We start from the raw sequence: 15,116 nt of genomic DNA on the forward strand, positions 1-15,116 counted from the left end.
CACATTCCTTCAGCAGTTTGGTGGGGATGATATCATTGGGCGATGTGCTGTTCCGCAAAGCACCAATGATATTTTTTGTGGTATCGATGGAGATCGGTTCCAGAGTGAACTTTGTTGATTGTAGAGCGTTTCTGTGGGTGTTTTGTGGTTGATTGACGGTGGGGTTGAGGGGGGTATTGTTTTGCATGATGCTTTCCCGGATTCTTTCAATTTTGTTGATGAAGAAATCCGATAGTTCATTGCAGAACTCTTGGGTGTCTGAGTTGGGGACTTCAAGACATCCTGGGTTCATGGTCTGGGTGACCATCTTGAAGAGTTCGCGGGGGCGGTTTAGGGCGCTGTTAATCGCCATAGAAAAATGATGTTTCTTGGCTTTGAAGATTTCTTTATGATATCGTGTTGTTATTGCCTTGTAGATGATGAGGTTATCCTCTGCAGGACTTCTTTTCCAGGCGGCTTCCGCCCTTCTGCGCTCTTGCTTCAGAAGCGACAGCTGGTTGTTGAACCAGCCGGACTTTCTTTTTCGGATGCAGGCTTTGCGTTTCGGTGCTACTAAATCGGCTGACTGTAGCAGGGCTGCGTTTATGGCATCCAGTGTATCTGCGGCTGTTTGATGTGGATGGATTGTTTTGATTCTGTTTCCCAAGGTAGATTTGAAGAGTTCCGAATGGAGCTTCTTCTGAGATCTAGCCCAGTGTATTGTCACCGGCTTGGGTGCTTTTATCACTGGGGGAATTTTGGAGATTATGAAATTGATTGCATGGTGGTCTGTCCATGGCAATGGTTCATTTTCTAAAATGCTTATTTTCAGATTTTGTCTGAAAATTAGGTCGAGTGTGTGACCTGAAGCATGTGTTGGCCCGCATATAAGTTGCTGTAGCCCTAATCCCTCCAGGTGATCAATGCAGGCGTCCGCAATGGGATCCTGTGCGGAGTTGGCCCACAGATTAAAGTCCCCGAGCAGCAAAAGGTGTTTGCTGTTAAGGGTATAAGTGGATATAAACTCTGTTAATGATGGCAAAAACTGCGATTTTGGCCCAGGTGGCCTATAGCAGAGGAGAATGTGAACAGTCTCCTGGGGGGAAGTTTGAAGTTGAAGAGTAAGGGTTTCCATGAATAGAAGAGGATTTTGAAGGGCTGGCTTAGTGATTGTAATGCGATCCTTGTGGATCACCGCCAGGCCTCCTCCTCTTTGCCCTATTCTGTTTTCCGTTATAATGCGATAGTTTTCTGGCACCAATTCTCCGAGAAATGCTCTATTTTTAAGGCCTTTTTGTTGACGGCTGGTAATGCTGTTGCGAATTGTCTCAGACCCCGAATAGAGTGCGCAGAGTATCGCAGATTAGCCATTGTCGCCAGTCACATTGTCGTCAGTCTTTCCTAATTGCGGCGGCCGCGAATGAGGCCTGGTCTGGCGCGGATGCGGGAAGAGCCGCGAGACGCCGGACGTGATGGGTGGAAGACTGTCCAAGTGAGCCGTCACTCGTTGAGTCTTCTCTCCCCGATTGGTCCAGAGGAAGGCGAAAAACCCCAGGCGTGCTGTGCCAATCTGCAGCGATCGGGGAAAAAAATTCCTTCCTGACCCCTTAACGGCGATCGGCGCAACCCTGGATCAATTGGCTAGGGGGGTGTGGTGGACCCTGCCTGGCTGCACTATCCCTGGGGAGAGCCGACTGGTTTGAGAGCGTCCTGCTCTCACTATCCCTGGGGTGAGCAGACTAAGATGAGAGCGTCTGCTGCACCGCTGAATCTATATAGCAAGAGTTCCAACTTTATTAGCTGCAAGCTTGTTCTGGATCAGTGATTGAAAAAAAATAATGAAGACTCCTGTCTTACCTCCTGTTTCAAACTCCTGGTTTTTAACTCGCACTTTTGATCAAAGAATGCACTTCTGATCAGAGAGTCCACATGTGAAGCCACCATCAACTGGGAGCCAGCTCCTCTGGGAGCTTGTACAGCCACTTTATACTCACCTGTGACCCAGGAGACCAGGGGGGTGGCCGAGCGTCTGCCGGCCAGTCTGCAGAAGGACAATGCCCGGCAGACCCGCCATCTGGGTCAGATAAAAGAGACTCTGACCCAGATGGAGCACAGCCTGGGTGCAATGAAGGAGTCACTCGGTGATGGGGCCACAAACTCATTGGCGGCCATCACATGTTTGTGGGACCTGAAGACCGCCACAACAGGCGTGGCCCAGGAGGTGACTGCCCTGACCCAGGCTGTGCAGGACAATACCAGGGCTGTGCAGGACAATACCCGGGCTGGCCAGGCCAATACGGCTGCCGTCACTGTCTGTCTCACAAGGATAGCAGTGGCCTTGGAGGGCAGGCCAGCAGGAGGACAGACACCAGGGGAGGCTCCTCCTTCCCGTGCTCACCCACCCCCCCATGAAGATACTCCCTCCCCTGCTCACACCCCCCCCATGAAGATACTCCCTCCCCTGCTCACACCCCCCCCATGAAGATACTCCCTCCCCTGCTCACACCCCCCCCATGAAGATACTCCGGTTGGCCATGGCCGTGGCCGTGCCCGTGGGCAGCCCAGGCGTAGCAATCGCTGCCGCAATTAATTTGCAGGGGTACTTTTGTTTTTTTATTTTTATGATTTTTGTTTATATTTTTATGATTTTGTTTATTATACTGTACTTATGATTTGGTTTATGTGTGTGAATGATGTGTGAATGTGGGGGGGTGGCATTCCTGATTAAATAAGGGTGTCACCCTCAGTTTTGGTGGAGAAGGGATCCCCAGGACCAGGGAGAAGTGATCCCCAGGTCCCTGAATGGTGTATGAATGCACAGTAACAGAATTGGAGCCGTGGCGGGGCGTTACTGCTCCCAAGTACCGGGGGGGGGGTACTTGGATCTAATCCAATTAGATGTGCATGTGATATGTCTGTGCTAGGGACCACAGTGGTGTGCATTCATGCATTCTCATTGTGACATAATTAATGTGTGTGTTTACTGTGCAAAGATGCATTCTGCGAGGCGTCTCCTGACTGCTGTTCCCTCAGAAGAGGGGGTACCCTGGGTTACTAAAGTCACTAGTCTAGCTATGCGCATGGATGCCCCTGGCATGTTGGCATACAGATTGTTGTCCTGCAAGTGTGTGTGCTCAGCTCTTCCTTAATGGTGTTGCTTTAGCTGACCTTTACACGGCATGTGTAAAATTAGGGCTGCTTTTATAAAGTGTAACTTTACACATTGAAACTAACAGAAGCGCACAGGGCGTAATCTACGGCGCACACACTTAATTTTGTGGATCGCCCTATCTCCCTCATTTGCATCTTTGCCTATCAAAACAGCGGCGTGTCTGGCATAATTTGCACACGAAAATGCGCCGGTGTAATTATTTTAGGTAGGACGGAAAAACCTGATTTTAAGGCGTATCTCGTTTTGAGGATCAGGTGCAAAGATACACGCCGTGTAAATTTTAATTACGCCGCGTATCTCGAGTTAAGTCGGCGCATCTGCTTTGTGGATCTGGCCCATTGTTTCTAACTTTTAGGGACTCGTAAATGTCTGGAATAGTACCACTGGATTGCCGTAGGGCCAGTGTGGTGCCTATATGTAAAAAGGGTTCAAAGTCTTTACCAAGTAACTATAGACCTGTTAGTTCAACTTCTATATTCGGGAAGATACTAGAGAGTTTAATAAAAGCAGATAGATGAGTTCTTGCTGGAAAAAAATATTTTAAGCAACAGACAGCATGGATTCATGAAAGACAGAAGTTGTCAAACACGCCTGATTTCTTTTTATGGGAGGTAAGTAAAACCTTGGACAGAGGGGTGGATGTGGACATAATATACTTGGATTTTGCAAAAGCGTTTGACACAGTTCGACCACACATGACTAATGTGTAAGGTAAAGTCTACAAGCTATGGAAGATCAGTATGTAAATGCGTAGAAAACTGCTTAAAAGTCAAAATTCAGAGAGTAGTGGTTATTTATTCATACTCTGAATGGTCTAAGGTTATCAGCGGTGTACCCCAAGGATCAGTGTTGGGACCTTTACTTTTTAATATCTTTATAAATGATATAAAGTCTGGGATTAAAAGTACCATTTCAGTTTTTGCAGATGACACCAAACTATGCAGTGGAATAACGTCCTTACAGGATGTCTCCAACTTACAAGCCAATCTCAATGCACTTAATTGGGCGACTGTGTGGCAAATGAGGTTTAATTTTGATAAATGTTATGTTATGCACTTGGGGGTTAATTATATGCATGCATCATACATAATAGAGGGAGTGCAACTGGAGGAATCCATAGTAGGGAAGGATCTGGGGGTTTTGTTAGATTATAAGTCTAATAATAGCATACAATGCCAACCTGCAGTTTCCAAAGCGAGCAAAGTCCTTTCTTGTAGTAAGAGAGGATGGACTCCAGTGAGAGAGATATAATTTTGCCCCTGTACCAATCATTAGTAAGACCTCATCTGGAATATGCAGTTCAGTGTTGGGCACCAGTTCTCAAAAAAGGACATCGGAGAACTGGAGAAAGTGCAGAGAAGGGCAACCAAACTGATAAGAGGCATGGAGGAGCTCAGCTATGAGGAAAGATTAGAGGAACTGAATGTATTCTCTCTTGAGAAGAGGAGATTAAGGGGGTATATGATCAACATGCACAGATACATAAGTGGCTCATAAAGTGAACTTGGTGTCGAGTTATTCACTTTAAGGTCATCACAGTGGACAAGGGGGCACTCTTTACATCTAGAGGTTACATTGAGATTTCATCTCCAAATACAGAAAGATTTCTTCATAGTAAAGGCTGTGGAAATGTGCAATAGACTCCCTCAAGAGCTGGTTCTGGCCAGCTCAGTAGATTTCTTTAAAAAAAAAAGGCCTGGATTATTTCCTAAGTGTACATAATATAACTGTATACTAACATTTATAGGTAAAGTTGATAAGGGGGAAAATCCTGTTGCCTCTCGGCAAATCAGGAAGGAATTTTTTCCCCTGCTGTAACAAATTGGATCATGCTTTGCTGGGGGTTTTTGCCTTCCTCTGGATCAACTGTGGGTATAGGATTGTGTATATGGGATTGTATGGTGTGTTTTTCTTTTTTTAAGTTGTGTCTTTTTTTAACCTGACTAACTATGTAACTATGTAACAATGCAATTAACACCCAATGACCAATTTTTACACACCTGTTTGACAAGTGCATATAATACATTTTTGTACAGCAAGGCCAACTCTTGTTTTTATCAAGAGTACCTCTATAGGGTTATGGTGTGAAGGCACCACCAACACCCAAAGCCCAATTTTTCCGCACATGTTACTTCTATGCAAAGTCTGCGAAAGAGACACCAGAATTTACTCAAAAAATCTCTAATCTTGTTCCAAGTGCACTAAATTGCACTAAATTGCGGCCTCACCATACAGACTGTCTCCCCAAACCGTTGTTTACAAAATAAATATATATGTCAGTTTTGCTGCAGCAGGTTCTATACACGGCACAGATGCACCACTTTACAGGCACTATATGGGACCCCCAGGCACTATATTTATAGGAAATTTACATCATTTTTGTTTCACTTTAAGCATCAATAAAATCACTGCTCATTTAAAAATGATATATATTTTTTGCATTGTTTCATGTCCCTCAGTGCAGTTCCTGGGCAGTTCCTATACCTTTTTTTGTGGACAATTACTTGCATATAAGCCTTCAAAATGGGCACTTCACCTAGACTTAACCTGTACTGTCGGTGTGCATGGAACTTTGCCTGTGGCAAGCAGCCTCTGTACTAGCAAGGGAGGCCTGCACATATCCTCAGCAGCCCCTCTGGTGGTGAGCACTACACTAGTGTGAGAACAACCATGAACAGGGAAAGGGGACAACCCTGCCATGAATCACCTTGAACTGCAAAGGTTTTGACTGATGCTGTTGTTGAGTAGAAGGCCTTAATCCTCAAACTAAACAATCCAATTCTACTTGTCAAAAGTTTTTTTCTTTTTATTTTTGCATCTGTTGACTGAAGAAGTATGAGGATATTTTCTACTCTTGCCTTAGCCAACAGATCAATGGTTCATATGGTGTTATCACATGTTCAACCCAGCATGTGTCTCATACTCAGAACACCCAGCCTCATGGAGTAGAATCAGACATACAATGGTCTTCTTGAAGAACCAGGCTAGACAAAATTGGGGAGGTGGTCTCGGCAATTGGAAGGTCCTTGCAAATTTGTCATTATGATTAAGTACGTCATGGCACTAGTGTGATGTGAGGCAATATAGGTGAGGGTGAAATGCTAGAGGTGTTTGAGCCAGACAGCCATTCAAAACATTTACAAAGTCAAAATCTATAAGTCAGTAGACTAAAACCCAGGGGGCATGGTAGAGAGGTTTCTTTAAGCTCCCTTATTAGGTATCCTAGAATTGGTACCAAGTAAGTTGTTCTGGCAGGGACTATTCAGGTAAGCACATTGTCTCGTCTTGAATTTTAAGTCTTGTCTCAAAAGAATGGGTTGAAATCGCACTGCTGTTCCTGTATGATTTATGGTGTGAACTGACCGTTAAAGCGGAGTTCAAGCCACCTTCTGAAAATATAAGTCAGCAGCTACAAAAACAGCCACCCACCTGTCCTACAATACAGCAATGTTCTCACCCCAGTCGGTCTCACCCGCCGTCTTTGGCCCCGGCGCTGGCATCTTCACTATGGGCATCCTCACTATGGGCACCCGGCTGTGACAGCTTGTGGCTTTACAGCCGGTTGCCCACTGTGCATATGCGAGTCGTGCTGCACACCGTGAATGGCGGGGTGCAAAAGGCCTTTTAGGTCAGGTCAGAGTCCTCTGATGTGAGTTGTGGCGGAGCTTGGGGATGACTGTGCCATCTGGGAGCATGCCCAGCTAGGCAGAGCAAAGGAATGTACATTGGAAGAGACTGGTATACTAATGAGGGCACCTTGAGGCTACTTGGTGAGGGATGTTGAATGCTATGGACTTATACATGGGAGAAGTGGTCCCAAGTGCCCCTCCCCAGCCCCAGCTTCAGCCTGTGATTGGGTAGTGAAAATCATTCTACTCTCTCCTGCTATCAGCATGTTCCATGTTAACTCATGAATGATCTCTTCGGTACAGCTAACAGGATACTTGTGCTGGGTCTCCCGCCTCCCACTCTGAGCTCTGTTATACACAGAGTTGCAAATAAAAAATGTTAATAAAGGTATTTACACTACTTTAGGTGTAAAAATTGATCTAATGACCCATTACTGAATACAGAACTGCATCATTTGTGGCACAGCCTGGAGTTCAGCTTTAATATCTACAACAACTCAGCATGTGGTAGATAGATTTGCAGAAGTAAAGCCATTTTCATTAACATACAACTATCTCTTGTTTCCAAACTGTTGAAAATATTGTTTTAGGTTCCATTCCATTTTTAAATGCTAACCCCAGCCATTTGATATTGTTACTGATATCAAAATATATTGTCTACATGGGGGTCGTTATATTTTTTTTTTTGTTATCAAGGGCTTTCTTGTTATGGGTCTTGCAGAACATTCCTGCACTCTGCAAAAACAATCAAAGAGGATTATATCCACTGTTTAAGTTTGTGGATTTGATAAACTGTGTTCCAAAAATGTTAACAAAGATATCTTAAATTTAACATTTTTGGAACAGACTGAACATTTTTGTGGTTGGTCCAACTGCTTCCGAACCGTACCAGTTTAGACAAGCTGGTGTGTATTTGCACACTAACAGAATGAAACTCATGAGGACGTACGACAGTCTAATGGCGTTTCATAGATTCTGATAGAACAGCACAAAAAATACTGAACCATACAAAAAAAATAAAACAGAACACTTTCCAGCTAGTCAGCACAACAATCCATTTTAAATAGTTTCAACAATTTTAGTTAAAAACAGAGGTTTTTGTATCAAATGACTGTAAAGCCATACAACAGCATCAAAGCTCTAATGTTAAGAATAGTCCTGAACTCAAAACTTGTTCCAGACTTGGAACATACAGTGGGTAAAATAAGTAGTGAACATGTCACCATTTTTCTAGGTAAATATATTTCTAAGAGCCCATTCACACAAGGGCAACACGACTTCTAGCACGACTTTGGGAGGCAACTTGGACACGACTTGAGTATGAATCATGAGGCAACTTACAAGGCAACTTCAAGTTGCCTCCAGGACAGTACAAGGCAACTTCAAGTCGCCTCCAGGACAGGAGGCTTTCCAGTGGCCAATCAAACAACAATTAGCTCTGTGGAAGGGAGGGGGGAGGGGTTTGCCTGAGAAATGTATGTTATCTTCTTCTATTGTTGCTTCAGTTAAGACAGTGATCAGACTTCTGAGGCAACTTCCATTGAAATCAATGGGTACAAGCTGCCTACAAGTTGCCTAGAAGTCGGATTGAAGTAGTACAGGAACCTTTTCTGAAGTCGGAGCGACTTCCGTAGTGTACATTAAGACGGCTCCCATTCACTTCTATTAATTTTCTCGACCGCGCGACTTGGGACGACTTGGGTCAACTTGGGGCGACTTGAAGTCGGATCCCAGGTTGCCCCAGTGTGAACCGGCTCTCAAGGTGTTATTGACATAAAATATTCACCATTTATCGACAACAACCAATGTAATCCATACATACAAAGAAACCAAAACAAATACGTTCAGAAATTTAGTTATGTGTAATAAAATGGAATGACACAGGGAAAAAGTATTGAACATGCTAACTGAAATTTATTTAATACTTCGTACAAAAACCTTTCTTGGTAATGACATCTTCAAGGTGCCTCCTGTATGGAGAAACTAGTCGAATGTATTGCTCAGGTGTGATTTTGGCCCATTTTTCCACACAGTTTTCAAATCTTTTCGTGGGCCTCTTCTATGAACTCTGTTCTTTAGTTCTTTCCATAGATTTTCTATTGGATTCACGTCAGATGATTGGCTGGGCCATTCTAGAAGTTTTTATTCTCTTTCTTTGAAACAATTTTGAGTTTCCTTGGCTTTGTGTTTGGCATCATTGTCTTGCTGAAATGTCCACCCTTGTTTCATTGTCATCCAGGAGTCAAGTTCTGGGGAAAAAAGTGTGGGAACTCCCACCCAAGATCCACTCCCCCACCAAAAAAAAAAATGACACGCTCATATGCATAATTACTAAACCGTATGTTTTTGTGTTTTTTTTTCGAAAAAAGAAGCAAGTTCTTTCTAAATCCCACGATAACTCACGGCAGACCTCCCAATGTCTCCTGGGAACAATGACAAAAGCTCCCAGGAGACATTACGGCATCGAGAAAGTGACGGAATATCCGCACACTACCCGATGAATCCACATACAGGAAGCGGCCTGTAACATAAAGGATTACTAAGGTTCGCCTGCCCCGACAGTGACTCGAGCTGGGCATCGCCGCTTAGTGAAGGATTGGCTCGGGCGGCTCGGCTGCTCTCGGCTGCTCTAGTCCTGCAAAGGGAACTGAGTTCCTGCTGTGAAAAAAGTGCAGGAACTCTGTTCCCACGCGTTCCCGCAGGACTTGAGCCCTGTTGTCATCATCCTGGTAGATAGTAGCAGATTTTTATCAAAAATGTCTTAGTACATTTTTCCATTCATTCTTCCCTCAATGATATGAAGTTTGTCAGGACCATATGCTGAAAAACAGCCCCATACCATGATGTTCCCACCTCCACTCTTCACTGTTGGTATGGGGGTTTTTGGGGTGATGTGAGATTTGACCCACTACATGATGTGTATTATGGCATCCAAAGAGTTCAGTTTTGGTTTCATCTAACCAGACTATATTCTCCTAGTATTTCACAGACTTGTTTAAATGTTGTGCAACAAACTTTAAACAAGCTTCAACATGCTTTTTCTTCAGCAATGGAGTCGTGCGTGGTAACCGTGCATACAGGCCATGGTGTTCGAGTGCATTACTCATTGTTTTCTTTGAAACAATTTTACCTGCTATTTCCAGGTCTTTCTAAAGCTCTCCACAAGTGGTCCTTGGCTTTTAAACAACTCTTCTGATAATTCTTTTCAATCTGTCTGGGTCGTGGCCGGTTGATTGGGAAATTATGTTCTTTTTACTTCCAGATTATGGCCTCAACAGTGCTCACTGGAGCTTTTGGAAGTTTAGAAATCCTTCTGTAACCAATGCCATCAGTACGCTCTGGTGTTTCAAAGGTCTTGAGAGAGCTCTTTGCTCTTACCCATCATGAGATTTTTCTAGTTTGACACCCTGGTAATGAGCCATCAGTTGAGACAGAACCAGCTGATATTAATTACTGATATATTTCAGCTGGTGTCTTGGCTTTCCATATTTTTCCTTTTCTTTATGTGTTCAATACTTTTTCCCTGTGTCATTGCATTTTATTACACATAACTTAATTTCTGAACTTATTTGTTTTGGTTTCTTTCTATGTATGAATTGCATGGGTTGTTACCGACATGTAGTGAAATTGTTGATGTCAATAGCACTATATATAAATATATATTCATAAATTTGTGGCATTTGTGGTTGAGGCTCTTTATCTTCTCAGATTGTAAAGCTGCCCATTCCTCTTGACAACAAGCCTCCAGTTCCTGTAAATTCTTGGGCTGTCTTGCATGAACTGCACGTTTGAGATCTCCTCAGAGTGGCTCAATGATATTGAGGTCAGGAGACTGAGATGGCCACTCCAGAACCTTCCCTTTATTCTGCTGTAGCCAATAACAGGCCGAGTTGGCCTTGTGTTTTGGATCAATGTCATGTTGGAATGTCCAAGTACGTCCCATGCGCAGGTTCCTGGCTGATGTATTCAAATGTTTCTCCAGTATTTTTTGATAACATACTGCATTCATCTTGTCAACAATTGTGATCAAATTTCCTGTGTCTTTGTAGCTCACACATCACCAAAACATAACAGATCCACCTCTGTGTTTCACAGTAGGAATGGTGTACCATTCATCATAGGCCTTGTTGACTCCTTTCCAAATGTATAATTTATGGTTGTGACCAAAAGCAAAATTTTGGTCTCGTAACTCCAAATGACTTTGTGGCAGAAGGTTTGAGGCTTGTCTCTGTGCTGGTTGGTGTATTGTAAGCGGGATACTTTGTGGCATTTGCGTAGTAATGGCTTTCTTCTGGCGACTCGACCATGCAGCCAATCTTTCTTCAAGTGCCTCCTTATTGTGCATCTTGAAACAGCCACACCACATATTTTCAGAGAGTCCTGTAATTCACCTGAAGTTATTTGTGGGGTTTTCTTTGCATCCCAAACAATTTTCCTGGCAGTTGTGGCTGAAATCTTAGTTGGTCTACCTGACCATGGTTTGGTTTCCAACAGAACCCTTCATTTTCCACTTCTTGATTACAGTTTGAACACTGCTGATTGGCATTCTCAATTCCTTGGATATCTTTTTATATCCCTTTCCTGTTTTATACAGTTCAACTACCTTTTCCCTCAGGTCCTTTGACAATTCTTTTGCTTTACCCATGACCCAGAATCCAGAAACGTCAGTGCAGCTCTGGATGAAAGATGCAAGGGTCTGTCAGGCATCCAGAAATGCATTGGGCTGGCGCTGCTTCAAATTTAGGGGAAAGTCTGAGAGTTAGTTGACTCAGACAGGTATGATTTTGAGCAAATTTGACTTCTGTTCCAGCCATGGCTGTGCTGTGAGTGACCACTATTGTTCGCCTGGGGTGTCATTCATACTCCAGGCCAAGGGTGGCAGCAGCTAGGTCAAGGTGATTTGGGTATTTCCACTCGGCAGCCAATCAGTGGGGGTTGATCATCCCGCTGTGCATGCTGGGGGGGTACTTAAGGGACAGACGTCTATGGCCGGGGTCGTCGCCGATCCTGGGTTTGTTGTCCCACAACCCTATTGTGTGGCCCTCCTGGCCGGGGGTGCATGTTCCTGTAATCCTGGCTTTGGATCACGTTGGTCCGGGGTTGTGATCTTCTGAGTAGGCCCAGTAAGCAGTTTGGGTCTACGCTCTTAAGCGTGATCCTGTGCTGTCCGTCCTGAGGGAGGAAGCCGCTTGATGAAGGACCTATCTTGGAGATGACCGAGCACGAGGCTGGTGTCTCAAGTGAGGCCTTAAACTTCATCGAAGGATGCACCGTTTACTGAAAGGCTTGATGGTGATTGCCTGTCAGTTTCAAGTTCTGCAAGAAGTCAATCTGGAGAGATCCTGGTGCTGAATCCTGTGCTACGAGGATTCCAGACCAAAAGTACCTCCATCTGTGGGAAGGTCTGTGGCAGAGACTGTACCATGTTCCGTGCGGCATTCTGGCTGCTAGGTTAGTGAGAGAAACCTATGAGGAGGGTGCAGATCAACTGGGAATAAGGATGGCCAAAAAGTTAGAGGGGTTTTTAAACTAGGCGACGGGGGGGGAGGGTCCAGAGATAGAGATAGTCAGTGTGGAACATATTCAAGAGGGTATTATTAGGGGCATTAGTGGTAGGGTAACCAAAGCACATAAACCCAAGGTAAGTAGAGTAGCAGGTCCTAGTTGCAATCTCGGAACACCCAAGAGGATAGTATGTGACCGGTCAAAATATATCAATGCAGTAAAGTGTTTGTTCACCAATGCCAGAAGTCTGCCAAGCAAAATAGGTGAGTTGGAAGCTCTGGTGCATCAGGAGAGCTATGATGTAATCGCTATTGCTGAAACTTGGCTTCATTCCTCACATGACTGGGCTATTAATATTCCTGGCTATGTACTCTTTCGGAAAGACAGGGTAAAAAGGAAAGGTGGAGGGGTCTGTCTCTATGTGAGAAGTGATCTTAAAGCGAGTGTGAAATAGGACATGGTGGATGGAGAGTGTGATGAGTCTGAAGCATTATGGGTGGATCTGCATACAGATGTGCATAGTTCAAAGTTAATCATTGGAGTTTGTTATAGACCACCCAATGTTAATGAGGAGGTGGAGACTCAGCTCCTTGCACAGATGGAAAGGGCTGCAAGGGCTGGGACGGTGATAATAATGAGGATTTTAACTAGCCAGAAATTAACTGGAGTAATGGCACTGCTGGGACAGTTTTTTTTTTTTTCCAAAATTCTTTTATTACTTTTTTTCCAAGACAATACGATAAATATAACATCAAAGCAACATACAGACTGACAACATACGTATATGGTCTCAATAAATACCCCTTATACTAGGAAGAAAAAAAAAAAGAAAGAGAAGAGGAGACATCTTCTACCAATACTACTCCTGGAGTTTCTCCCTTCCATTATACCCCCAGGTCTAATTTTCTCTTTATATTTTCTATGGGGGGCATCTGGGGACAGGGCCATAATACCCATGGTGGAGAGGAGAAAAAAAGGCGAGGGGGGGGGGGGGGAAAGGGGTAGAGATAAAAAAACAGAAAAAAAAAAGAGGTCGTGAAAAGTGAGGAAACAAAGAAAAATTATTCTGGAGCGAATTTCCCTTGTTGTGTATCTAATTAAGTGAGAAAAGAAAGAGAGAAAAAAGAAAAAAAGAGAGAAAGAAGGGGAGTAAAAAGGAAAAACAGTTCCCCTATATTGTGAGAAATAGCCAGAACAAAAACAAACAAACCATAAAAAAAAAAAAAAAAAAAAAAAGATCGTGAGAGGTGAGGAAACAAAAATAAATTATTCAGGGGGGGGTTAATTCCCCTTGTTTTGTATTTACTTAAGTGTGAAAAAAATGGATAACGTTATTCTAAGGGGGGCTTACTACCCCTTGTTGTGTATATACTTAAGTGTGAAAAAAAAAAAAAAAAGAAGAAGAGAAAAAAAATTATTATAGGGGGAGAAAAATCTCCCCTATTGTGTAGATACTACTATTGTGAAAAGAGAATAACTACATGGGGGATACTTCCCCTTATTATATGTGTACTCAGAGAAAGATCAGGAAAAGGAAAAAAAAAATAAAGAAAAAAAAATATAGAAAGGGGGGGGGGGGGGGGGGTTGGGGGCACACAGGAAGAAATTCAGAAACTGCTGGGACAGTTAAAGGGCAACAATTTATAAACCTATTGCAGGACAATTTTATGGTCCAGCTTATTGAGGCCCCAACTAGGAATGGTGCTCTGTTGGACCTGGTAATCTCAAACCATGCAGAGCTTATTACTAATGTTCAGATAAAGGAACACCTGGGTAGCAGTGACCATAACATGATTTCATTTGATGTTAGCTGTAAGCAAAAATCACATATGGGAAAGATAAAAACACCTAATTTCAAGAGTGCAAATTTTTCAAGGATGAGGGCTGCTCTCCAGGACATAGACTGGGAGAGAATATTGGCATCAATGGCAACAGAACAGAAATGGGAATTCCTCAAAAAGACTGTTTGTGAACTCACTGCAAAGTATATTCCCATGGGCAATAAGTTTAAAAGGCTAAAAATAAAACCCTTGTGGCTCAGTTAAAAAAGCTATAAACTATAAGAAAAGAGCTTAAAAAAAATGAAGGAACACTAGTGTCGTTTAAATGTTACAAAGAATCTAACAGGATATGTAAAAAGGAAATCAAGGATGCAAAAATTCAAAATAAACGTCAGATTGCAAAAGATAGTAGGACAAACCCCAAGAAATTCTTCAAATATATTAATAGTAAAAAGGTCAAGTCTGAGCATGTAGGCCCCTTACAAAATAATCTAGAGTGGGTGACTGGGGACAAAGAGAAGGCAAATTTATTAAATGCTTTCTTCAGCTCTGTGTATACAAAGGAGCATGGGGAAGCTCATGTTCATAATGGGGGTGGTAGTGACAAAGCCCCAAATGATACACAATGGCTCAAAATAGATATGGTCCAGAAATATTTAGACAGAATAAAGGTGGATAAAACACCTGGGCCCGATGGCATCCCCCCACGGATCCTAAAAGAATCAAGGATCAGTGTTGGAACCCTTACTTTTTAATATATTTATAAATTATATTGGCTCTAAGATAAAAAGTAAAATTTCTGCCTTTGCAGATGACACCAAGCTATGTAGTGGAATAACGTCCTTACAGGATGTCTCCAATTTACAAGCCGACCTCAATGCTCTGTCTAATTGGGCGACTAAGTGGCAGATGAGGTTTAATGTTGATAAATGTAAAGTTATGCAGTTGGGGGCTAAGAATATGCATGCGTCATACATACTAGGGGGAGTACAACTGGAGGGATCCGTAGTGGAGAAGGATCTGGGGGTTTTGGTAGATCATAAGCCCAAT

Source organism: Rana temporaria, chromosome 1, assembly GCF_905171775.1.
Source record: "Rana temporaria chromosome 1, aRanTem1.1, whole genome shotgun sequence".
In the NCBI taxonomy this organism is placed as follows: Eukaryota; Metazoa; Chordata; class Amphibia; order Anura; family Ranidae; genus Rana; species Rana temporaria.